Genomic DNA, 23,303 nt, shown 5'->3' on the forward strand with positions numbered 1-23,303 from the left:
CTGCCGGTTCCTGCCGCAGCTCAGGCAGGAAGCAGCTGTGGGAAGCCGGGAGGGGGTGGGACAGCGACTCGGCAGACCCGCTCCAGGAAGCCAGGGTGGGGACGCTGTTACCGTGTGGAACCCGCACGGAGGCCAAGCCCAGCTCCTGGGCCTGACAGTCCCCGCTGGCCCCCACTGCCCCGTTCTCAACCTGCTCCGACCCAACGGCCACAGGGCGGTGGCAGCTGGTAGACACAGGCTGAGAGCCCCCCCAGAGGCAGCTGCGTCCCTGTGGGCAGCCCTGGAGGACAAGGGGCAGAGCTCGAGGCAGATCTCTGAGAGCTCAAGAGACAGCTGGGAGTAGTGAGCCCACCATCTCCAGAAGCAATCAAGTCTGAGAGGGGCTGGCACAAGGGCTGGGCACACAGCAGCCTCATAAAAGCCCCAAGCCCAGCACAGGGTCCATGTCCACGTGGGAGGGATGGTCACCTCATTTTACAGCTGAGGAAAGTGAGGCTCAGAGAGCTCAGGTGATGGGAGTCCTCAGGGGCAGTCGCCCCACACCTGAGAGGCTGGCAGTCAGGGGCCCATCTGCCCTGCTTCCCTGGTGTCATCACCGATCCCTCCCCCCTCCTAAGGACCTGGGGCTGTGGCCCTGGACCCTGAGCGATCACGGATTGGCAGACGGCGCGGGTCCCACCCGCCCCTTCCTAAGGGGGCCCGCCTTTTCCAGGTGTCTGGACACTCTCTGTCCCCCCTGCCACTTCATCCCCTGCGGCAAGGGGGCAGGGGGGGCGGGGGGGAGGGGCTTGACAACAAAGAGCTTTCTAGTTTAATTGTTTACTCCTCACAGCCACCCATGGGTAGAAGGCTCGTGCGTGGCCGCAGGCCACATCCTGGCTGCACACAGGCCAGGCGCGCATTTCGTCCCGGCTCACAGAGGGGGCCCCTGAGGCTCACGGAGGCAGGGCTGGAGCCGCGGTTCCCGCAGCGAACCCCAGCTCCTGGCACTTAGCCGTGCCCCGCCCGGCGTCAGCGCTCGGTCCTGTCACAACTCAGCCGCTGCAGGGCCGCGAGGTACGGCCGCGAGGGGTGAATGGGAGCAGCCCTCCTCCCTGCCCCCGGGGGGCTCTGCGCTGAAACGCAGAGCGGCGCGATCACGCAGCGGCCACTGGGTCCCTATCGGGCCCCTGGAGCCTCGTCAGTAGGAGGACCGGTCCCCGAGCCATCTCCGGTGCCAGCCAGAGGCGCTCCTCCGGCCCTCGGGGTCTCACCCCCATGCCCACACCCTCCTGGAGGCGGCCCCCGCGGCTTCTCAGGCCCACTGCCCCCTCCCCCGCACCCTACCCCCAACCCCCCCATACACCTGTTTGACCCAAGGCTGGTTTGGGGGTGGGGCTGGGAGGGGCTCTGCGTTGCCTGCCACGCAGCTGTGGGGCGGGGCCTCTTCGGGCACCTCCTCCGCGGAGCCCCTCCTCCGCAGAGCTGCGCCCCGCCCCGCCAGCCTTGCTCCTTAGGATGCCACCCTGTTGCCTCTTTGTCACCGTTGGGGATTCGCACCCCCTCGAACCACCCACTGCTCTCCTCGGCGCTAGGCTGAGCCATTCGCTCAGCCACTGGTCCCCCCACCCCATGCACAGGGATGGGCAGGGACTCGCTCTGTTGCAAGCGGGCCAGCCGCACACAGTTCCACGGACTCTCGCAGAAGACGCGCGCCACCTGGATCAGAAGCAAAGGACAGCCTAGGACTCAGGGTGGCAGCAGGAGCCAGGGATCATCATTTTTACGCACCAGTTCCCCAAGCGCTGGCGCCCACAGGGCGGTGCAACGGGGCCGGGTGGCACCGGCTCCTCAGAGGACAAGACTTTGCACCTAGGGAGCCGGAACCATTTACCGGGGCGGCCAGCGCGCCGGCCCTCGGCTCCGGAGCGGGGAAGCTGTGCATTTCCAGACCGTTCACCTACACTGTATTGAATAGTATCCCCCCAAATTCGTGCCCCCCAGAATCTGTGAATGCGATGGAATTTAGAAACTGGGTCTTTAGAAGATATGGTCAAGTTAAGATGAGGTCGTACTGGACTGGGGCGGGCCCTTAGTCTAATATGACCGATGCCCTTGTAAGAAGGAGGAAGTCTGGACACAGACACATGGGGAGAGGGGAGGTGGCCGTGTGAAGACAGAGGCAGAGACCAGAGGGACGCGGCCACGAGCCCAGGACCAGCGCAGAGGGCTGGCCACCACCAGACGCCAGGAGAGGCGGGAAGGACTCTCCCCTAGAGCCCTCACGGGGATCCCGGCCCTGCTGGCACCTTCACTTTGAACTCGGGCCTCCAGAACTGCCAGAGAATACGTTTCTGTGGCTGTGAGCCACCCCATTTGTGATCATCTGTTGCAGCAACTGCGGGAACTAGCACATCACTGTACGAAGTCCTTGAAATGAGAGCCAGGGACACAGACGGCAGTGCCTTGCACACAACACACCAGGGACGTGGCAGGAACGTGTCCCCCGCCCCCCAGCAGGTATGCCGAGACCACCCATCCTCTGGGCCTTTCTCTGGCCCTCGGAGGGAGTCTCGCCTCTGCCCAGTGGGCTCACCATGGCATCTCCCCTCCTTGTAAAGGAAATGTTCGCACCGGCCGATAAGACGATGTTTAAATGTTTACATCATAGCGTTGCTACATGTTGGACTTCCACCCAAGACTGTTTGAAGAAGGGGGTTCCGTGGACTTCAAAATTTAAAAAGCGAGGCAGCCTGGGCCTAACCCTCTAAGCTGGCCACTCGGAGAAGGGCTGGGACTTGCCCAAGGTCAAGAGAAAGTTGGACGCAGGGTCCATCGGCAGCACGAACTCCCGAATTAGTCCCCGGTTTGTGCCTATCACAGCGAGGTCAGGGTCGAAGCCAGAGAGGCTGGCCACGCGGGGCCCCGCCAAACACGGGGCAGGGGGCGCAGGGCAGAGCGGGGGCCCAGCCCCGTGGGGCAGCGCCTCCGCCGGCCCCGCGACAAGCTGGTGGGGACAAAGCACACTTGTGACAAGCAGCATCCTCCCTCCGTCTCCTCCCCCGCCTCCTGTCTGACCACAGAAAACTCGGCCACAGTTGTCACACCCGCCCTCCCACCCACACCGCTTCCTCGGAGAGTCCCTTCCACCTGAGGCTGCAGTTGTCAGGCCAGCGCCTCGCCTAGAAAACCTGTGGGGGGGCCCCCTTCATCCGCCTTGCTCCCCGTATCTGTACTGGTTCCTGGGCCGCTCGCCCACCCGCGCACTCAGTCCGGGTCTGTGCCTCAGCACCCCCCCCCGCCCCCCCACAGGTGGCCGAGACAGGGCACCCAAGGCCCCGCAGCCAGGGTCTGACCGAATCCCCCAGAAATGGTGACATCGGCCTGTTTTGCTCCTAAGGATCCAGAGACTGAGACTTGGAGAGACAGGTCTTCAGCCAGAAACTGGCCCTGCAGGTACATGGGGGAGGAAGTGAGGAGGGGAGGGAGGGGAAGGGAATGACTAGGCGCCCTTGCAGGGAACCACTAGGCACACCTGTCTCATTAGCTGATTCTATAAGGGTCTGCATCTCTCATTCCCTGTGACTGAGCGCGCCTACCACGCTGTACGTCGAAGACAACAGTGATGCCAAGAGTCCTGCCCGCAGAGATGCAAATGAACTGCATCTGGTGGCCTGCGTCCCCCGCCCCTGGAAGGAGCCAGTTTTGTGCCTATTAGCAAACTCGCTTCGGCCTCCCTAACTGCCCACACCTCCCTGCCTCCCTGCCTTTGGCTTTTCCTCTGAGCTGTTGTAACATCCCATGGGTCCTCCTACAAGTTAATGAGCTAAATACAATCTTTGGTAGGTGTTCATTCAGTACTTGTATGAGAGTTGTGAGTTCACCCTCCAACCCAGGGACCCCTGTCTAGGTACACGCATCTCCTCGGACCCCGGGGGTGCATAGGGGCCCCTGGGGAGAGGGCTTCTCACAGCCGAGACTTCTGATTCAGGAAGCTGGTGGTGCTTGAGAGCCGGCTCCCTAACAGGGTCCTGGCGCTGGGGCGGCAGGCTGGAAGCACCCTGCCTCGCCCCCGCGCCCACCCCGCTTCCTCCATGTGGACCATGCTGCCCTGCTCTCTCCTCTGGGGTAAAGCCCTCAACCCTGGGCAGGCCCTCAGAGAGGATTTCAGGGTCTTGTTATCTGCTCCCCCATGAGCCCCCCTCCTCTGAGCCAGACACAGCCTGGTGTCCACAGGGAGGGCCCAGCCTCCCTCCCTGGCAGGGTCCCCTCTCCCGCGGGCTGTGTCGGGAGCCGTTAGGAGGCAGACAGAGGACTCCAGGCCAGGGGCGAGAGGCCAAGGCAGGGCCCTCCCCAGGCCCGGCCCTTGGATGCAGGGCCAGGCTCAGCAGCTTCCCCTCCACCCAGGCAGCTGTTCCCATGCCCCTTAGCTCCTGAGCCTGCAGACCGGCCTCTCCCAGCATGGCTTGGAGGGGCCGGCCCCTCCCTCCCCTGCCCAGAGCGCACACTGCACTCTCCCTCTCAAAGTCGCCCTGGCTGCTTCCGCCAGGCAGTGGAGGATGTCCCCCCGCCCCGTCTGAGTCCACTTTCAGCTGACACGAGCCAGGGAAGGACGCAAGTGTCCCCGCCATCCAGCCCTGAGGCGAGGGCCGAAGGGCTCCGTGGGGTCTCCACCCACTGCTCCCACGGCTCGGCCCAGCTTCCTCCCCTCCTGCGTCACGAGCACCAGCCCAGAGCGGGGATGACCAGTCCAGGGCACACTGTGGAGGCGTCGGTGGTAGAGACGTGGACGCAGGGAGTCCCTTGCCTCCTCCTCCTGGGCTCTACCACGCGGCCTGGCCTACCCTGGTAGAGAGCCGGACCTGGGGCAGAGGCCTGTGCCAGGCGCCACAGGACATGTGCCAGCAGACGGGCCATAGGTGCAGTGAACAGTCAAAGCCTCGGGCAGTGCGAGCATGCGCGCCCAAAGGGCCAGCCGGCCTCCTCTCCCTTCCCCCCAGAACCTGTGTCCGCCACTTGGGGACAGGGGCTGGGCCAGGCGGCCTTGGGCAGATGGGAGCTGGGAGAGGAGGGAGCAGCGACGGAAGGTCCCAGGAGGAAAACGCTGCCCACGTGGAACCACCTCTTTCAAGTGCTAAGTGCAAAGAGGCACGTCCTGTGAGTTAGAGACAGAACTCATAAGCCTCTCCTTGGGTGTAAATTAAAAAATAAATACAATAAAGAGTTAAGTGTCAAAAGTGCTGCTTCCTGGGTTTTTGTAAAGGACTGTGTGTCCCCCTTGAAAAGCACTGGCCTCCCACCCCCTGGGGGCATCTGAGGAACTGGCTCGAGGGGGGTCTGCGGCATCTCAGAGAGGCACCCCCCACCTACAGGCTGGGACTGGGTGTCGGGTTTGTCCTCAGAGTGGCCAGCCCTGCCCCCTGCCCCCGCCGGGGAGGGGCGGGGGAACGCACCTGCTCCAAAGCTGGGACAGGAGGCCTCGCAAAGATGCCTGCTTGACCCAGCTTTAGCCAGGCCCCTGGGCCGACGTCCGGCCTCGGCCTGGCCCTTGGGCCCTCAGGATGGCAGGAACCCCCGTCCTCCATGTCTCCTGGTAGTAAGTTCCCGGCCGCGGCGCCCGCCCTGCCGCTGGCCCTGGGTCCCCAGCCGTCCCAGCAGCATTCGGCGTCGAGCCCCGTCTCTCTGCCCCATTGCGGTTGTCTCGAATACGGTCTCCCCACTGGTTTTAACATTTAACAAATGTCAGAATAATGTCTCTTTCACAAGCCCCGCTCCCCAAGGCTTTGCTGTTTTGTGAGACCTACGGCAGTGAACGTGGAAAGAAGGCCCGTGGGCCCGAACCTCAGGTCGCGTGCGCCCCCACCCAGTGTGTCCCCCCCGGGGCTCCCTGGCTGGGCCTGCTCAGCTGTAGGACGATCCTGCCGCCTTTGCTTCCTCCCGCAGTTTCAGCAACCATTCATCCATTCTTTCTTTTTTTATCCTCACCCAAGGACATTTTTTGTCATTGTTTTTTTAGAGAGAAGGGGAGGGAGAGAGAGAAACATCAATGCGAGAGAGAAGCATCGATCGGTTACCTCCTGTACGTGCCCGGACGGGGGTTCGTAGGCGCCCAGACCTGGGACCGTACGTGCCCGGACCGGGGATCGAACCTGCAGCCCTTCTGCTACAGGCCGACGCTCCAGCCAACTGAGCCATACCGGCCAGGGCTGTTCATCCACTCATCGGCCAAGCATGCACTCAGTGGCAGAACCCCCCCTTAGGCCGTGCGGCTTTGCTCTCCTTGGAATGTCATGGGGCCAGTCTGCATAGAGACAGCCACGTGCCTGGCCCTGCCCAACACCCTTGCCTCCGTCCCAACTTTCTTCTGAGAAGCTGCCTTCCCCCGCTCGCAGTGCCTGTGTTCAGGAGGGGGTGAGGAGCTGATTATATCTCCAGGGATGGGCCAGGGACGCTGGTCGGTCATCGCGGCACAGCCCACGGCCGCGGCACAGTGGTCCGGCAACGGCGATGGGGCACCCAGGGGCTGCTGAGAGTCAGCCCCGGACCCTTGCTCGAACCCCCTCTTTCTAGGGAGGCAGCCAGGCCGCAAGGCTGGGATGGCAGGCAGCTCCTTGCCACCAGCAGGGCAGGGTCCGCCCAAAGAGGAGGCTCTAGCAGGGGAGAAGCCCCGTGACACCCTTGGAGCCCCGGAACCAACAGGTGCTGGAGCACCTGCTCCATGTATCGATTGCGCGGGCCGATGCAGCTCCGTGCGCGGGGTGTGTGTGAGGCCGTTTAAGCCGCGAGTGCAGAGGGATACAACAGGCACTTTTTTAACCGTCGGCATACTCCTGATCTGTTTCACACATTCTCTCTTTTGAATTTCACAGCAAGTCTCATCTTCGTTTTATAAAAATAAAGGAATAAACCACGTCTCAGAGAGAAGTGACTTGCTCAAGATCACGCACGAGCAAGCGGCCAAGTCCCTTCCAGCCAAGTCCCCTGGCACCCCGTCAATGACCCTTTCCCCACAGAAGTATCTGGAAACTTCCAGATGTGAGCATTCACGTGCTCATACTTGGGTGTTAAAGTGAAACCCTGCCGTTCCAAAATAGGGCCTGTCCCCCCGACCCGCTAAGGTCTGGGACAGGGAGAAGGGGGTCCCAGTGACAGCGTGCAACCCGCAGTCAGAAGGGACGCCTCACGGGGCCCCTGGGTCCCAGATCACTTCGTGCATTGCAGGTTAAGTTGTCTTGGGACCAAGATTTCCATCAGCAAGAGTGGGAGATTCATGTAAGGAAAGAAATCTTCTCTAGGGTTTGATTTGGAGGATTTGGTTATTTTTCGATCTGTTTTTGTTTGGGGACTTGTTTATTTTTTTAAATTGCACCTGGAAGCCCAGCCCCCCAGGACAGCTTGCGAGGAGAAGCAGGGAACTGCATCAGTACTGGCCATGGCGGGGGGGCGGGGAGGGAAATACCCTCTTGGATGTGCTGGCCCATCCAGCCCTCTCCCTCCACTTGTTGGCATGGAGTTGGGCAAACACCAGCGGGCAGAGGGGACGGTGTGAGCAAAGGCTGGAGGCAGGAAACCACGGGGCGGGGTGGGTGGGGAGAGGCAGGCTTCGCTGGGCAGCCAGAGGTGGCTTGCCCTGGGGCTTGGGAAGCTGCTCATGGGGAGGGAAGAGCCAGTTTCAGGGGTTCACGGTGGCTGCCGGGAGGAGGCGGGGCCCTCGTGCGAGCGGGTGAGACAGGGAAGGGCTCTGGGAGACTGGGAATGGAGCTGAGTCAGGCCCGGGGCCGGGGCACGGATGCCGCCAGGATGTCAAGCTGACCGCAAACGTCTTTCAAATGGGACGTAGAGGATCTTACGGTAATGACAAAAAAAAAAAAAAAACTGCATGAAAATTGAAACAACATGTTTCTAAGGGACATCCAGGAGGGCCAGGCGTAGGAAGCGTGGCGCGAACTCCGGGAAGCCGAGCCCAGAGCCACAGCAGCTGTGCACCTGCGGCCACGCAACCGGCCTGGGTGCAGCGGGGAGGAGCCAGGCGCGGGGCCCCCCGGGACAACGAAGAGAAGGGAACGTCTTTTTCTTCCGCCCACCTCAGGGCCTCTGCTGGGCCTGTGGCTCGGACGGGCGAGGCCGGTTACCGGGGGAGAAACAGACAGGGGTTCATGAACATGAGCATCGCGCCTGTGACCCGCAGGGGTGGCCAGGACGTGGGGCTCCCTGCCAGCTCAGGCTGAAAGGAGGGGGAGGGGCGTTGGCAGGGGGCGGGGGCCGTGACGAAGAGAAGGTGACCAGGAAGAGTACGTTAAGCAAGTCAGGTTGGCTCTGCAGATTCAAATCAGTGCCTTCTCTGCTGATGAGTTGTTAAGACGCCTCCTTTTCCGGGTACTGAGAGAGCATCCAACATTTAAGAAAGAATGCCATGCTCATAAGAACCCCTTCAGAAACGAGAGGAGGAAAGAGCACATCACAAACTGTTTTTATGAGTTAGAATTACCCTGGTACCAAAACTGGGCAAGGACATTATTTTTAAAGAGAGAGAGAGAGAGAGAGAGAGAGAAATCACAGACCAACATTACTCATGAACACATGTGCAAAATCCCCAACACGACTTTAGCAAATCGAGTCCAACAACATCCAAGATGACCATGAATCGTGACAATGTGGGCTTTCTCCCAGAAAGGCAAGACTGGCTTGCGTAACATTCAAAAACCATTCAATGGCATTTATTTCATTAACAGAAAAATAAAAGATAAAAATAATCATATAGTTTCAGTAGATGCAAAGAAAAGCACGTGACCAAATTCATTCACAACCAAAAAAAAAAAGATTTTTAATGTTCGTCAATTTAGGAACGTGAGAGAACGTCACCAACAGGATCAACAAACTGCAGAAACCTGCAGGAAGATCACAGGAGAGGCTATGAGGTGGGCGGTGTTCCCCAAGGGCCGGGGAGAAGACGGGCTGGCCGCTGCCCCCGCTTCCAGTGCCCTGTCCTGGAGGCCCTGGCCCGTCTCTGGGTGCCAGCGACAAGAATGTCCACCCCTGCAGACAACCCTGCGGGACCTACAACCACCTGGGAGAGGGAGGGCAGGCCCGTGCTCCGAGCGGGGGGTCCAGGGCGCGGCCGTGGCAGGAGGCTTCGGGGACTGCTTCGGCGTGGGAGGCTGCCCGGGAGGCGAGCTACTGTAAGGCAAGCTGGGCCTGAGGTTCCTGCGGAGGCCAGGCCGGCTCTGCTTGGGAAATCGGAAAGCGGTGATTGAAGACAGACGCTTGGTGGGACGGCCTGGCTCCCCGGCCTCAGACACTTGGGCCAAGTGCAGGGGGTCGGCTGCCAGCGCCTCAGAGCGTGCACTGGGGGGCGGGGGCTGGGAGCTGGCTGCCTGTGACAGGCCTCAGCCCCCTCGCCTTCGACCCTGTGTCAGGTCCCCAGGGGCGGGGAGCGGGGAATGAGGGGTCTCAGGCATGGGATCTTGTTCGTGGTTGGCAGGCTGGGTCCTGCCGAGGTCGTGCCCTCAGGGCCCCCTGCTTTGGTCCGGCAGCTGGGGCTGAGCCCGAGACCCCTAGGGGCAGGCACCAGGCCTAGCAGCTCTGTGTCCCAAGAGGTCCGCCCTCTGTGCGAAGCTTCTGCTGACATCACAGGAAGAGGGGGACTCCCTGCCCAGCTCCCCAGGGCCCTTCCTGGGCTTTCAGGGCCACAGACGTTATCACACCAAGTGGCAAAAGTGGTTTCTGGACCTGACTTTTATGTTCCCACACCACTCCAGGAGCATCCGGGGCGCCCATCGGCAGCCCAGCCCAAACCCAGAGCCTAGCGCGCGTGAGGCACGTGGAAAATGCTCCTTGAACTGAACCAGGCTCCGTTGTGCTGTGACTGGCGGTCCAGGCTGGTGCTGAGGGCAGAGGGCCCGGCTCTCAGCTGGGACGGGGGCTGGGCAGATAAACCTGGTACAGCAGCCAGACCGATGGGCGGAGAGTCGGGAGGCCGGCAGCCCAGGCCAGAGCCCCCACCCTTCCATCCCAGCCCAGTGCACGGGTATGATGCCCAGGTGTGTGGCCCAGGTGTGGTACACAGGTGAGGTGCACAGGGGAGCCATGCATTTGCCAAAATGTCTCTTGGGTGCTGACTTCGTACTGCGCTCCGCTTAGCATATCTGTCACTTGCCGAACACTCACTGAGCACCTACTGTGGGCCAAGCCCTGGGCTGCAGCCGGGACCCAGAGCTGAAGGCCAGGCTCCCTGCCTTCAGGACTTCCCATTCCAGGGGGGAGGAGGAGGTGAGGGGCATGCCCAGCTGCTACTGCTGTTTATCACGGCCCCCAGGCCCGGCCGGCTCCGGCCCAGGGTGCTCGCCCGGGGTGCAGAGGGACCGCCGTCTAACAGTGCATCTGAGACAAAAGGTCAGGTCTGAGCCGCTACAGTATGAAAGGAAAGCCAACTTCACGACGGGGGAGATGCATGCAAATGTCATGTTATTATCACTCAGAAAACTGTATTTTCCCTTCAAGTCACGAAATGCTACCCCGCACCCACCTTTTAAGTCTGCAATCAGAGGTCAGAGCTGCAAGTCCAGGGGACAGACGGCCCCTCACGCAGCCCTGGGGACAGGGCGGTCACAGTGGCAGGCAGGGTGAGGGCCGAGCTGGCTCGAGGGCGGACACAGCCTGTCCCCCGACACTGGCTTCTGGGGGGGTTGCCTCTTTCTGCTGAAGCCATGAGGTTTGGGCAGGGCCTCATCTTCCTCCCGTGCCCCGAGTTGCAGGGCGGCCCCATGAAGGGAACTCTGTGGGCGCTGAAGTGCCCACCTCTGGTGGTCCATCCAGGCGCCTTGGAACTTGGGGACCTACTGACTCTTCCACCGGGCACTGGTGGATTGGTGTTGTGTTTTTTTCCCGATTATCATGTGAATTGTTTTACATGCAGTCCCTGTAACCCCTGAAGCACTCCACGGGAAGAAAATGCGTCCTGAAGCACCAGCCGAGCTCGAGGCCCCCACGCCCTGGAGGGAAGGCGTGGCGCAGAGGTCCAGGCCGGAGCCGGCGGAGCTGCCGGAGCCCCCACGACCCGGCCCGGCCCGGCTGTGCGAGCTGGTCCCCTGCGGCTGTCCTGATGCACAGCCACAGAGTCACGGGCTCCAAACCGCGCACCCCTCTTCTCACAGTACCAGAGGCCGCAGTCGGCCGGGCTGTCCTTCCGGGGGCTCCTGGGCGGACGCGATCTCGCTGCCTCGAAGGCCCCTGCATTCCGGGACGTGAGGTCCCTCCTCCACCTCCAAAGCAGTGGGTGGAGCATCCTGCAGCCCCTCCCCGTTTCGGTGGTTACGCCTCCCTTTCTCATCTGACCTTACAAGGTTCCTTCTAACAAGGACCCTCCCTCGCGTTAACAGAGGGCCCACCAGATAACCCAGGGTCACCTTCCCAGCTGAAGGTGCCTACTCACACCTGCAAGGCGCCTTCTGCCGTGAAAGGTAATACGTCCGTGGGTTCCAGGGATTAGGGCGTGGACATCTTTGGGGGGAAGGTGCATTCATTATAAGCCTGGCACACCCTTTGGCCCTGGGCAAGTCAGTGCATAAGGCTGGCCCGACCCCTGTCTGCCATGACCGGGTATGTGTCTCCAAAAATCCTTCCTGTGCAGAGAGCCCTCAGTGTTTGCAGCCGCGCCCCACCCGAGTCCTGCTAGGGCAGTTTTAGGTTTACAGGTAAATTGAGTGGAAGGTACAGAGTTTCCCATACACCCTCCTCTCCCCACGTACCCACAGCCCCGCCCCCCCACTCCCATCAGCATCCGCCAGCAGAGTGTGTGACAGCTGTAGGCGAGCCTAGAGCGACACGCCATTGTCACCCAGGGTCCGTGGTCTACATTAAGATTCACTCTTGGTGCGGTACCTTGTGTAGGTTCAAACGAATGTGTGATGACGTGTATACATCTCACTACAGCACAGTGAAGAATAATTCCACTGCCCTAAAACCCTCTGTGCGCCGCCTACTCACCCCTCCCTCCCCCAGCCCCTGGCAACTACTCTCCACTGTCTCCATAGTGTTGCCTTTCCAGAATGTCATGGAGAGCTGGAATCATACAGTATGCAGGCTTTTCAGATGGACTTCTTTCACTTAGTCATATGCGTCTAAGGTTCCCCTGTGCCTTTTCGTGGTTTGATAACTCATTTCTCTTTCGTGCCAAACGCTCCTCCGTCGTCTGAACATGCCAGTTTACCCGTCACCTACAGAACGACACCTTGGTTGATTCCAAGTTTTGTCAGTTTTTAATCTAAGTGCAGGTTTTTGTGCGAAACTAAGTTTCAGCTCCTTTGGGTGACCCCCAAGGAGCGTGGTTGCCGGGCCGGCCGGGAAGCGCGGGTTTCGCTTTGCAGGGGGCCGCCAGAGGCCCTGCGCAGGGGCCGCGCCGTCCGCGTGCCCACCGGCAGCGGGCGAGGCGCCTGCTGCTCCGCCCTCGTCAGCGTCCGTGGTCGGTGCTGCGAGTTTTCACCGCCCTGCTAGGGACCCAGGGGTGTCTCGCGGCCGTTTCAGTCTGCGTTTCCCTGATGACTGGGACACGGAGCCTCTTCACATGCTTGTTTGCCATTGTCTGTCTTCTTCGGGGAGGCATCCAATAAGGTCTTTGGCTAGGCACGTATTATAACCGTTCTGAGCCTCAGCTTCCAGTTCTATAAAGTGGAAACAGATAATACCTGTTTCAGTCAGGGTCCCAGCAGAAGACAGAATGTACCCCAGGCGGTCAAGAGGAGAGGCAGGACGACAGGGACTCACTGGCTCACAGAGGTGGGGTCGGTCAGGGAGCACCCGGAGGCCGGCCCTGGAGGACCAAGCCGAGAACTTGGGGTTTCCAGCGGAAGCGGGTGGGGGCCCAGCATGGAGCGCAGGGCCGGTGCTGGGGAGACCCCGCCCTCTGTCCGCTCCCTGATTCCAGCGCCGCCTTCCATTGGCCAGACCCAGCCAGGCACCAGAATGGGCTGCGCCCCCCAGGGTGGGCACAGAGCCCCGCAGTGAATGGACCTGGGGGGACAGGGGTGCCACAGGTGAAAAGTGACTGGCACCGCCCACTGTCTGATCATTGATTCACTCGTTATTCCCACAAACGTCTATTAGGTGCCAAACACTGTCTTAACCACCAGGGATGCTCAGGGTGAGAAAAAGACACAAGCCCCCCCTCGTGGGGAATATACAACCTGCGGGACAAAGTAAACAAAGAAACGAGCAAGGGTAGGACATAAAGCCAAGTGCAAACGGAAGGAGGAGAAGAGCAGGGCGGGGGGAGGGAGGAAGGGGAGGCTGTGGCAGGGGTCAGGAGCCTGACACACTCACCACGTGCTCGCTCCGGCTGGCCTCTGCCCGCACGCGCTCTCCCCCTCTGGGACACCCTGGCTTGCGGCTCGAGGGGGCTCGCCCACCCCAGGACCCAGGGGGACACCATCGGCCCCCTCCCTCTCCTGGACTTCAGTCACCAGGAAGGCCTGCCCCATTTTAACACTGTTCCTGGGGGTCCAGAGGCTTAACTTCACGAGCAAAAATATTTGCACGATTGCATTTCAAACTTCCCATCGCTACTGTGAACACATGAGAACCAGTAGCCATCGCTGCCGCCCGCGGGGACGCCCCAGCCAGGCCCCCAGACCAAAGCAGCTCCAGGCTTTCTGGCGTCCACCTGGTGTCCACCGGGCCCTGACGGTTAATCGGAGGGTTCTTGGTCCACGGGCCACCTCCACCCCACTGGAGTGCCACGAGGGAGGCAGGACGAGTCTTTTTAAGTGCAGGGTGTGGGGCCTCCGGCTTGGGAACCCCCTGGAGCGCTTGTTGAAGCCCAGATTCCCGGCACGGCCCCAGATTCTGTGAGTCTGAGTGCGGCCCAAGAACTCGAATTTCTTACCAGTTCCGGTGGTGCTCCTGGAGCGGTCTAACCCTAGCCTAGGGCTATTTAGATGCTGGAGGCGTGTGTTTGCTGCGTCTGCCCCCTAGCCCAGAGCAGGGACTGAATCTGACAGCCGATTTCCCCTTCCGGCTCCCAGCGCCCCCCACAGGCCAGGGCTTGGGGAGGGGCGCTCAGGGGACGTTAGAAAGCCCCCGCGGGGTGGGTCACTGGCCAGAGAGCCGATCTGGGCCACTGGGGTAAGCAGGAAGCCCCCTTCCGCGGCGGGCACCACCCACAGCCTGCGCAGTGCACTGGGGTGGGGGATCCGGGCGGGGGCTCTCCGGCCCCGGCTCCCAGCTCGGGCGGCTCCTGCCCCGGCGGGCCCGGGTCCGTGGACGTGCCCGCAGCCCCACTCGCCACCTCGCGCGGGTCTCCCCGCAGCCCGTGGTCCGGGCGGCGGTGGTTGCGCGGGGCGTGCTGCGCGGGCCGGGGAGGCGGGGCGGGGCGGGGCGGGGCCTCCACGTCCCCCGCCCTCAGCCCCGGGCTCCGGCTCAGCGCGGAGGCAGCGGCGGCGGCAGTGGCGCGGGGACCAAGGTGAGTGGCGGCGACGGTCCCGGAGGCCCCGCCGGGGGAAGGGTCCGGGTGGGCCGAGGGTGACACGCGCGCCGCTGCGGAGGGCGGGGGCCTGGGGCTGCGCGGGCGGAGTGGCGTGTGCGCGCGCGCGCGCCTGTGTCGCGCCGAATGCGGAGACATGGGGTGGGGTAGAGGGTCCGCCTTGGGTGGGGGTCCACCCTCTCGCACCTGGTCTCTTCCGGGACCTCCCCAGCTCTTCCTCTCTCCCAGTCTCTCTCGCGCCCCCCCCGCCCCGCCCCGCCCCCCTTTCCTTACCTGTCTCTGAGTTTCTCCGGGTCTCTGTGGGTGCGTCTCTGCCTGTCAGTGCAGCCGCTCGTCCAGCGCCTCGTTTCCTAATCTTCCCTCCAGGCACTGCCCCCTCGCCCGCGGAGCTCTCCCTCCCTTTCCATTGCCCCCTTCACTGAGCAAACAAAGATGGTGAGGGAGGGAGACACCTCCCTTAGCTGTCTGTCCTGGCTCAGCCAGGGGGCCCCACCCCTCCGGCCAGACCGGGCCTCCGCCACCTTCCTGCAGGGGGCTGGCCCTGCAGAGTGTGGGGGTGGGTTTGGAGCAGCGGGCTCCTCCGAGGGCAACGGGCAGCAGCCCCTGGGCTGGAGCAGCGGAGGGTCTGTGCCCTCGAGCCTGGGGACAGCACCTCCCACACGCATCTCTTGAGAGATGTGCACCGGGCAGGTCTGCCTGGTCAGGGGCCTGGGCCTCTGGCAAAATCAGGTCATGCACCAGACCCTGTTCACGTGAGCAAGGCCGGACACTTTCTAAGGTTTTTTTTTTTTCCCTCCACGGAGCCAAGGTAGGGAGAACTTGCTGGGCCGGAGGAGGGTCGCTGGCCCGCGGGTCCTGGGGTGTTGTCGGCTCTGCCCACCCGGCCACTTCCTGCTGGCAACCTCCATTTCCCCATCCGCGGCCTGGGCAGCTGTGAGGTCTGTGTGCAGCTGCCCTGAGGACGCGGGGGACGGCCATCGCTGTCCAGGCGATTGGTGACGCTCTTAGTGAGAGCGGGGCTGTGCCCAAGTTCCCCAAGCTCCCAAAGCCCATCGCTGGGCTGCGCCGGGGGTGGGGGCGCTCCCTCAGACCTCCTGGGTGGGGCCCAGCGCGAGAGCCTGTCCTGGGGTGTGAGCTAGGGCTCTGGGAATGGGGTTGGGGACCACTGCCTTGTCCTCTTTAATGACAGAGCTTGACAAAATGCCTCTTTGTGGGCTCCTGTCCTGACTCCGGATGGGGGCACCGGGAATTTGCGTTTCCCAATCCACCCCCATTCTGATGCGCATTCAGATGCGAGCGCCCCTGGATGGTGGCCGGGGTGCCGGGACAAGGTCACCCAGCTCCCTCACTGGCTGGCAGGCAGTGGGGTGGACCCAAGAGGGTCTTAGCCAGGAGGCCACGGCCCTGCTGTGTGCCTGGGCAAGCCACTGTCCCCCTCCGAGCCCAAGTCCCATCCGTCAGGACACCGAGGCCTCCCAAGGATTTTGCTGCCAAATGACCTGGGATGCTGAGCCCTTTGTTTAGAATGTGGGTTGGGGCTGGGGGGTCATGCTCCGTAGAGCTGGGCAGGCCTGGGTCAGCATCCAAGGCCACCGCTAGCTGGCTGTGTGGCCCTGGGCAAGTCACTTTGCTTCTCTGGGCCTCAGTTTCTCATCCCAGAACTGGGAGTCACGTGACCCAGCCCTTTCGGGTAGTGGGAGCACAATGTCCAATGCCTCAGAAGCCCACTCTCAAGGTGGGTGTTCCAGCCCCCGGGAGCGGCTGGCATGGTGTGTGCAGGAGGCCCTTTCGACCTTCTGGGGACAGGGACAGCCCCGTGGACTTAATTTCTCATCCGTGGGGAAAGCGGTCTCTGCAGCAACATTGGTTGGCTAATGGAGCTTCTTGTTTCTAATGGACGGCTTAAAAGCCCCGGTGATGGCCGAGCGGAACTGCCTGGTTGGGCTTGGGTGGCACTTGGAGGGCCCAGGCCGGGCGGCCGGGCCAGCTCTCTTGCCCGCGCGTCCCCAGCAGCACCCAGCAGGGTCAGGAGAGCAGAAGCCAAGGAGGGACGGGCGAGGAGACAGAGGGGAAAGCCCGGACCCTCCCCAGGTGCCCTGAGGTGTGGGTGTCCGTGGACATAGACGAAATACTCTCCCAGGACGTCTGTGAGGAGAGTACAGCTCTCATGAGACGCCCATAGAAGGGACAGAGGAAGTCACTCTCCCTCATTCACAGGTCTCTCAGGCCTGGCAGGTGGCCAGGAGACCCAGGTGGGAAAATGTGGCTGGACAGGGAGCTACGGGGACCGCCAGTGGTCCTCGTAGCCAAACAGCAGGGCAAGACGCCTGCTGTAGGGCCAGGGATCCGAGGGTGGCCCTTGGGGTCCAGGCACTGAGAAGGACCGACCGCCTCCTGGGCGAGAGTTGGGAGACAGGAATTAGAGCCTTGGGCTGTTGTAAAGACTTGGGTTAGTGGGACAATGAAGTGGCTTCCTGGGGACCATACAACCCTCTTTTCTTTTAACCACATCCCTCTTTTATGTCTCAAAATTGAATCTTGGTTGGGGAGCACCGTGTGGGGCGGGGGCTTTGAAGTCTGCCTGTGAGCAGGGGCCTCTGACGCGGGAACCCCCCATTCCCAGGGCCGGGGCGCCCACAGGCCTAGGCCCTGGCCTCAGCCCTCCACTCTGGGAGGCGAGGCCCGGAGGAACGGCCCAGCCGGGCCTGGGCTCGGGGGTGGGGCGGCCGGCGCTGGCCAGCGCAGAGTCAGGCCTGCCCGGCAGCGCCATTGGGCAGCTGGGTGGCCTTGGGAAAACCACCCAGCTTCTCTGAGCAGCGGGGACAGAGGAGGAGTCGGCCGCTGCACCACCACTGACTGTCCGCATGCCTGGCAGGTGGCAGGTGCCCAGGCCAGGCCCCTGATGAAAAGCTCATGGAGAAAAGATCTGCGGCTCATTTCAGCTCGGGGTATTGCCCTCCTTCGTCCTGACTCCACAGCCTGGCTTTATCTCTCGAAGGCAAGCACCTACTGTGCGCAAGGCCTGTGTGAAGACTCCCCCAGGCACCGGCCCACTCACCCTGCCCCAGTCAGACCAGAGGGGAACAAGGCCCAGCCAGCCAACAGGTGGGCAAGCGGAGGCTCAGAGAGGCCGGGGACTGCCTTGTTTTTTCACTTAATGTAACACGATGAGCGCGTGCCCTGTTCCCCATCGGGCTGGTCTTCCCAAATAGGGATGGTGATCTGATTAATGGCTGGACCACATCCTGCCTGGCGGGTGTCTCATCGTTTGACTTGGAGCACATCCGCGCTCAGTGGCGCCACCACGTGGACAGTGATGTAAAAAGCAGGTGTGGACCGCGAGGCCATGCCCCCAAGGCCCAGCAGAACAGCTGGTCAGCGGGGCCTGGCCGAGGCTGCGTGGCCTGCGGCAGGGCCCCTCCCCTCTCTGAGTCTCACACCCCTGCTCTGCTATGAATTGGGGGTAAGAGCCCCATGTCACAGGGCTGCTGGGGGAATGAGTGAGCGGATGTGATGTCCCATCTCAGGCAGGTGACGGGGACCTGAAACTCGGTGGTTATTATTACTGTTGTTGTTATTACTACTTAGGCCTTATCGCCCCAGTTAAATCGTGGGCCTCTGCCAGCAGGAGCCAGGCTCTGAGCATGCCCGTGTCCCACCCCCAACACGCTCCGTCACATTTACTGATTGGATTCCTGACCTCCGTGTCCCCCCAAGTACAGTGTCTCCTTGTGGGTGAGGCACTGGGACATTTATACAATCCCACCTTGCCCCAAATTTACATAACATCGGCTCCATTTCAAAAACAGGCTCAGAGAGTGCGGTGGTCCAGCCCAAGGTCATGGAGTCAGGAACGCTTCCTGGAGGTGGTGGCAGTGCCCTGGGCCAGCAGCGCGGGGCACCTGACTGGGCTGAGGGGCAGCGGGCGGGCGTGTTTTAGACCTGGGGAGAGGAAGATGGGGGCCATCCCGGGCCAGAGCTGAGCCTGGCGCCCAGCACCCAGCTCAGGAGGGTGCAGGATGTGGCCTGGGCTAGGCTGGGCTGGCCTGAAGTCACCACCGGACAGCAGTGAGCCAGCTTCCCGGGCTCCTGACCTCCCCCACACCCCTCCCGACCGCTTCCTTCTGTCCGGGCAGGAAGGGGTGCTCCTTGGGCTTGGAGGCGGCAGACACCTTCCTGGGGACTGCTCCAGGGATAAAATATTTATCAGAAACGCTGGCAGCTGGGCTTCCCCGCACGGGGTGAAGCCAGGGGCAGCCCCCAGCCCAGGCCTGCCTCCTCGCCGCATCCCGCTGAGTCACGGGGAGCCAGGGCCCGCAGCCTGCAGCCTCCTCGCCCCTCTGCCCTTTGGCCACGTGGATGCCTCCTAATGTGTAAGCCATCTGGCTGCCCGCGAGGCCGGGGCATCCAGGGCGGTCAGTGCTGAGGATTCCAGAGCTCACCCCGCAGGAGGGCGCAGGGCTCGGCCAAGGGCGCAGGCAGCGAAGGCCAGGGGGCCGGGACCCTCCTGCACCCACCCTGCAGGGTCGCGCGTCCTGATTCCTCACGGCGCCCCCCCACCCCGCAAGGTAGGCGGTCCTCTGGCACGTCCCTAGCAGCGGGGACCTGAGGGGGGGCTCTGAGCCAGGCGCACCAGCCGTGTCACGGCTGCTGGTGGCTGAGCGGAGGTTTGGCCCTTGACCGACTCCCGTCCCGCCGTGCCCGACTCTGAGTCAGAGCCTGGGTGTCCCTCCTTCTTGATCCGAAACGGAGCTGTGACTTCAGGTTTGTCGTTTTGATTTCCAGAGTAACGGCAACAAAAAAAAACAGTAGCAGATGGCGTCTTCGTACAGCCGCGCTGAGCGGGAGGATGATGGGTGTCCAGGCGCTTTTGTTCGCTCATTCATAACACGCTCTGGGTGCGCGGGCCAGGGCCTGGGGGTGGGGCGGCCGGCTGTCCACATGCCTGGCAGGCCCCGGCCCGTGGGGCAGGCGCCCGCCCAGCCAGAGAGGGCTGGGGCCGGGGATGGGCCTACTCGCTGGTTACTACTGGCCGTGTGGCCTCCAGGAGGTCGCTCCGCGCCTCGGTCTCTGTTTGTGAGTTGGGGGTAGACTGCGTTCCCAAGTGCGGATCACACCCGTGTCCTTGTTCTCTGTCACATCCTCACATTCACCCGCCGATGGGCACCGCCGATTGGCCTTAGAGCTGGTCTGCTTTCCAGAGGCCCCGGCAGGCTCGGCGATAGGCTCTCCCAGGATGGAGCCGCAAGCTGGTGCCGTGGGGGCCTTCGGGTCCGATGGTGGAAGGTGGGAGTTTCTCCTAAGCCGAGTGCTGAAGGGAGCCACGCTCGCCATGCGAGGGAGCCGGGCGGGCACACGCGCACTACGGTTGGGAACCCAGTGGGTGGCCGGGGTGCCCGTCCCCCGCCCTCCCCTGCGGCCTGCACCTGCACGCAGGTCTCGTTCCTGCCCACCCCACGCCTTTCCCTCCCTCCTCAGAGCCTCCCCTGTCCCTGCTCTGCCGGCAGCTCTTTTCCTCCCTTCTTCACTTGGGGGCTTTCGTTGTTTCTCCAAGCCCCTGCTGGCCGCTGCCCTCCTCTTCTGGGAAGCCTTCCCGGCTGCCCCAAGTCCATCCCAGGCGGGGTAGGCCAGAGCCCCGGCCACACCCTCCACGCTGCAATCTCTGCTCCTGTCTCCGATCCAGCCTAGAACCTCCCGCTGGAGCGAGCACTGCCCAGGCCTCCTCCCTCCGGCCCGGGGCTCCAAGAGCTGGGCCTCCCTCCCCTCACCTCTGGGTCCCAGGGCTGAGCTCAGGGCTGGCACAGAGCGGGGCCCCGGGAGTGTCCGATGCGTCAGGGGGGAGTGAGTGCGTGGTGGACGTCCAGGGCTGGCGCGGGCTCTAGGACCTGTCACAGAGACAGGCGTGAACCCGTGAGGTGTGCCCCACGTGACCTGGCTCTGCGGCCAGGGCCTCCATTTCCCTGACCGTCACAGACGGTGGGTGTTCGGCTGGACAGTGGGGAAGCAGGGTCTCTGGGGCTGAGGCAGGGGCGGGGGGCGGGGAAGGGCTAGTGCAGAGCCCGCGGCGTCGGGGGCCTGGCCTCAGCAGGCTTGTGTTTGCAGGGTGCGCACGGTGGCGACCCACACTGGCTCTGGCGCGGAGAAAAGGCAGGAAGGGAATGTGCCCACATGGGTGGCTGGCTTCCTCAGCCAGCTTTCTTGTGTGTTCCACATGTTCTAGAGCCCAGTCAGTGACTTCGCAGGTGTGTTTGAGAGCCTGGCGCTGAACCCTGGGTGGCAACTGCCCTAGCGGCCCCGCCCTGCCGCTGGGGCACCGCCGAGGGGGCGGGCAGATGGGACACAGCCCCGCGGCTGATGACTGTGCCACCGACAGATGGAGCCCCGAGGAGGCCCCGGCCCCGCCTGTGGGCTGCCAAGCTGCCAGTTCGCGGAAGGGCGCGCTTGCTAGGCAGGCGGGCGTGCGAGGGCCAGTGATGCTGTGCGGCCGGAGAGCGGGAGGAGGGTGGGGTGGGGTGGGAGAGACCCCGCAAGCGGAGCGAGGAGAGCGGCTAGACCAGATCCTGAGTGGCGGGGGGGGGCGGGGGGCTCCTTTTAGGTTCAAACGGCTTCATCCCCTGAGGACGCCCACCCGGCCTACCAGTGGGGCTGAGGGGACTTGGCACTAAGGAGCGCGGGAGACCCTCACCCCGGTCCTATGGGGCAGGCGCTGCTGTGTCCCCGTTTTACAGGATGGGGAAACTGAGGCCAAGTCCTAGCACGTGATGGAGCCTCCCTTCCAATCCAGGCTGTTCGGCCCCGGAGCCCCGCTCGGAACAGCGGGCCCCTCGTCCGCCGGCCCACGCTTATCACCGAGATCCCCGGCCTTGGCTCAGCCGTTTGCAGAGTGGAGTCCAGCACGTGACGTGACAGACCCACTGAGCGCCCTTCCCAGAACTGGTTCTAAAGGCCGCCCCTGGGGTCCGCCCTGAGGTCTCCTGTGGTCAGAGTGCTGCCCAGGGCGGCTCGTCCCAGGCCAAGAGGAGAGCACAGGGGGGCCTTGGGGACAGGGCTCTGAGCGCGGGAGCCACAGACACAGGAACCCACTTGATTTCATGAGAGCCCTGAGCAGCAGCCTAAAGGGGGTCAGCCCAGACCTGGCCCGAGGGAGCGGGGCGCAGCCTCAGCAGAGGCAGACGGGGAGGGCCCCGGGGGAGCCGCGCCAAGGCCGAGGGCTCTGTGCCCTGAGGTCTCAGTGGCGACCTCCACTTTACCCCAAGGCGGGAAGAGCCAACCCGGGAAAGGGAAAAGGCCTCCACGCTCACGGTCAAGGTTAGAGGCCACCCTCTCGGTCTGAGTTCTGATGGGCACTGTAGGCAAGAGGGGGTGGGGCCAGAACGAAGCCCAGCCAGGGCCCAACGTCCTCCTTCCCTGGCTCCACAGAGAGTCGCGGGGGGGCCCGCCTGCTGTGGTTTTCACCTGGGTGGACAAGGTGGGCGCCCTGGGTGTGGCCTGGAGGCTAGGCTGTAGACCCCACAGCATGCTCGGTGTGGGCTTCTGTCCCCCAACTGGTAACGTGAGGACACCCCCCACCTCCCCTACATCCTGGCTTCCCCCCAGAGCTCTCGCGAAGGCCACAGACACACTGGGGTCAGCACAGGGTACGAGACTTGGCCAAGGCCAGAGTCAAGCGCAGCACTTAGCCCTGTGCCTGGCACACAGCAAGCAGCCTCTCAAGAAACACTTATTAAATGAAAAGGAGGGAAAGGGCCAGCGGCCGTTGGCACACTGCACCGCCCCCCCTGCCGGGAGCGCGGCGGGGACAGGCCCGGTGCGGGCGGTGTGCCCGCCGCCGCCGGAAGCCTGGGCAGTACGCCCCTCCACACGCAGGCGTGGGGGCGGCGGGGCTCGTGGAAGAGACTGGTGGGGGCAGAGGGAGAGGTTGTCCTAAGCAGGGTTTTGCAAGATGAATAGGAGTTGGCCAAGTGTGTGGACGTGAACTTGGCCTGGCTTCCGAGATGGCACCGCTCACCAGGCTGTTGGCCTCTCCTTGGATTTGTTCCCGAGGCCTCGGGGAGGTTCCTGGGTCCCCACTGCTCTGCTCAGGCACCCAGGGAACTGGTGGCCTGGGTGCCCTGTGAGGGCCGGGAGTTTGCGACCCTGTGCTCACCCCGTTGTCCCCCACCCCCGTGGCAAAGCCCTGGAGACCCCTTCCTGTCGTCGGCCCCTGCAGGCTGGGGAAATCCCTGTGGCTGAGCTAGGGCGGGAGGGGCCGCGCAGGCGACAGCAGCGGGGCCTCCTGGCGGTCTCGGCTCCCAGGCAGCCGCGTCTCACCTCCGTCCCCACCTTATCTGCCACCCACACTGGGAGCCACAGAGAAAGGCCCAGACATCGGTTACTCAAAACCAGAAACTGCTAAGAGGCGAGGAGGAGCGCTCGGGGGCCAGGCCGGCGCCCGGGCAAGGCCATCTTCCCACGCCCAGCACCCCGTGGGGGGCCTCAGGGGACAGCAGGCACCAGGACACCATGTCCGCCTGCCAGCTCCTGCCTGTGGCCCAGGTCCCAGTGGGTCGTGGACTTGCCCAGGCCCCACTGCTTGGGCGGCTGGCGGGCCCACAGGGGCCCCTGCCCCTGAGGCTCAGCTCTAAGCACCGCACCCACGTGTGGCTGGCAAGTCGCCCCGCTACGCCAGGACCCCCACCCAGCCTGGGGGCACCGCAGTCACAGCGGGTGAAGCCGGTGACCCTCCTCTGTGACAGCCACCTGTGGCTTCCATGAAAGGTGAGGAAGCATGAGTGGGTCCCACCCAGGAGCCCATGCTGTTCCCCGGGCGGGCGGCCCTGTGTGTGGTTTCCCATCTCACAGGCAGAGG

General features: G+C 63.2%; 1 protein-coding gene across 1 annotated transcript in view; it reads left to right on the plus strand.

Annotated features, from left to right (window-relative positions):
- The first annotated feature begins 14,396 nt into the window (after positions 1-14,396).
- The window catches only part of PRR5 (proline rich 5), a 47,630-nt gene continuing 38,723 nt past the window's right edge, over positions 14,397-23,303 (plus strand). Inside the window, exon 1 of the mRNA XM_054582583.1 lies at positions 14,397-14,434. The gene's annotated coding sequence lies outside the window, so the exon portion shown is untranslated. The remainder of the gene's footprint in view (positions 14,435-23,303) is intronic.

Source organism: Pteronotus mesoamericanus, unplaced genomic scaffold, assembly GCF_021234165.1.
Source record: "Pteronotus mesoamericanus isolate MK-2021 breed Mesoamerican mustached bat unplaced genomic scaffold, CSHL_Meso_final contig_702, whole genome shotgun sequence".
Classification (NCBI taxonomy): domain Eukaryota; kingdom Metazoa; phylum Chordata; class Mammalia; order Chiroptera; family Mormoopidae; genus Pteronotus; species Pteronotus mesoamericanus.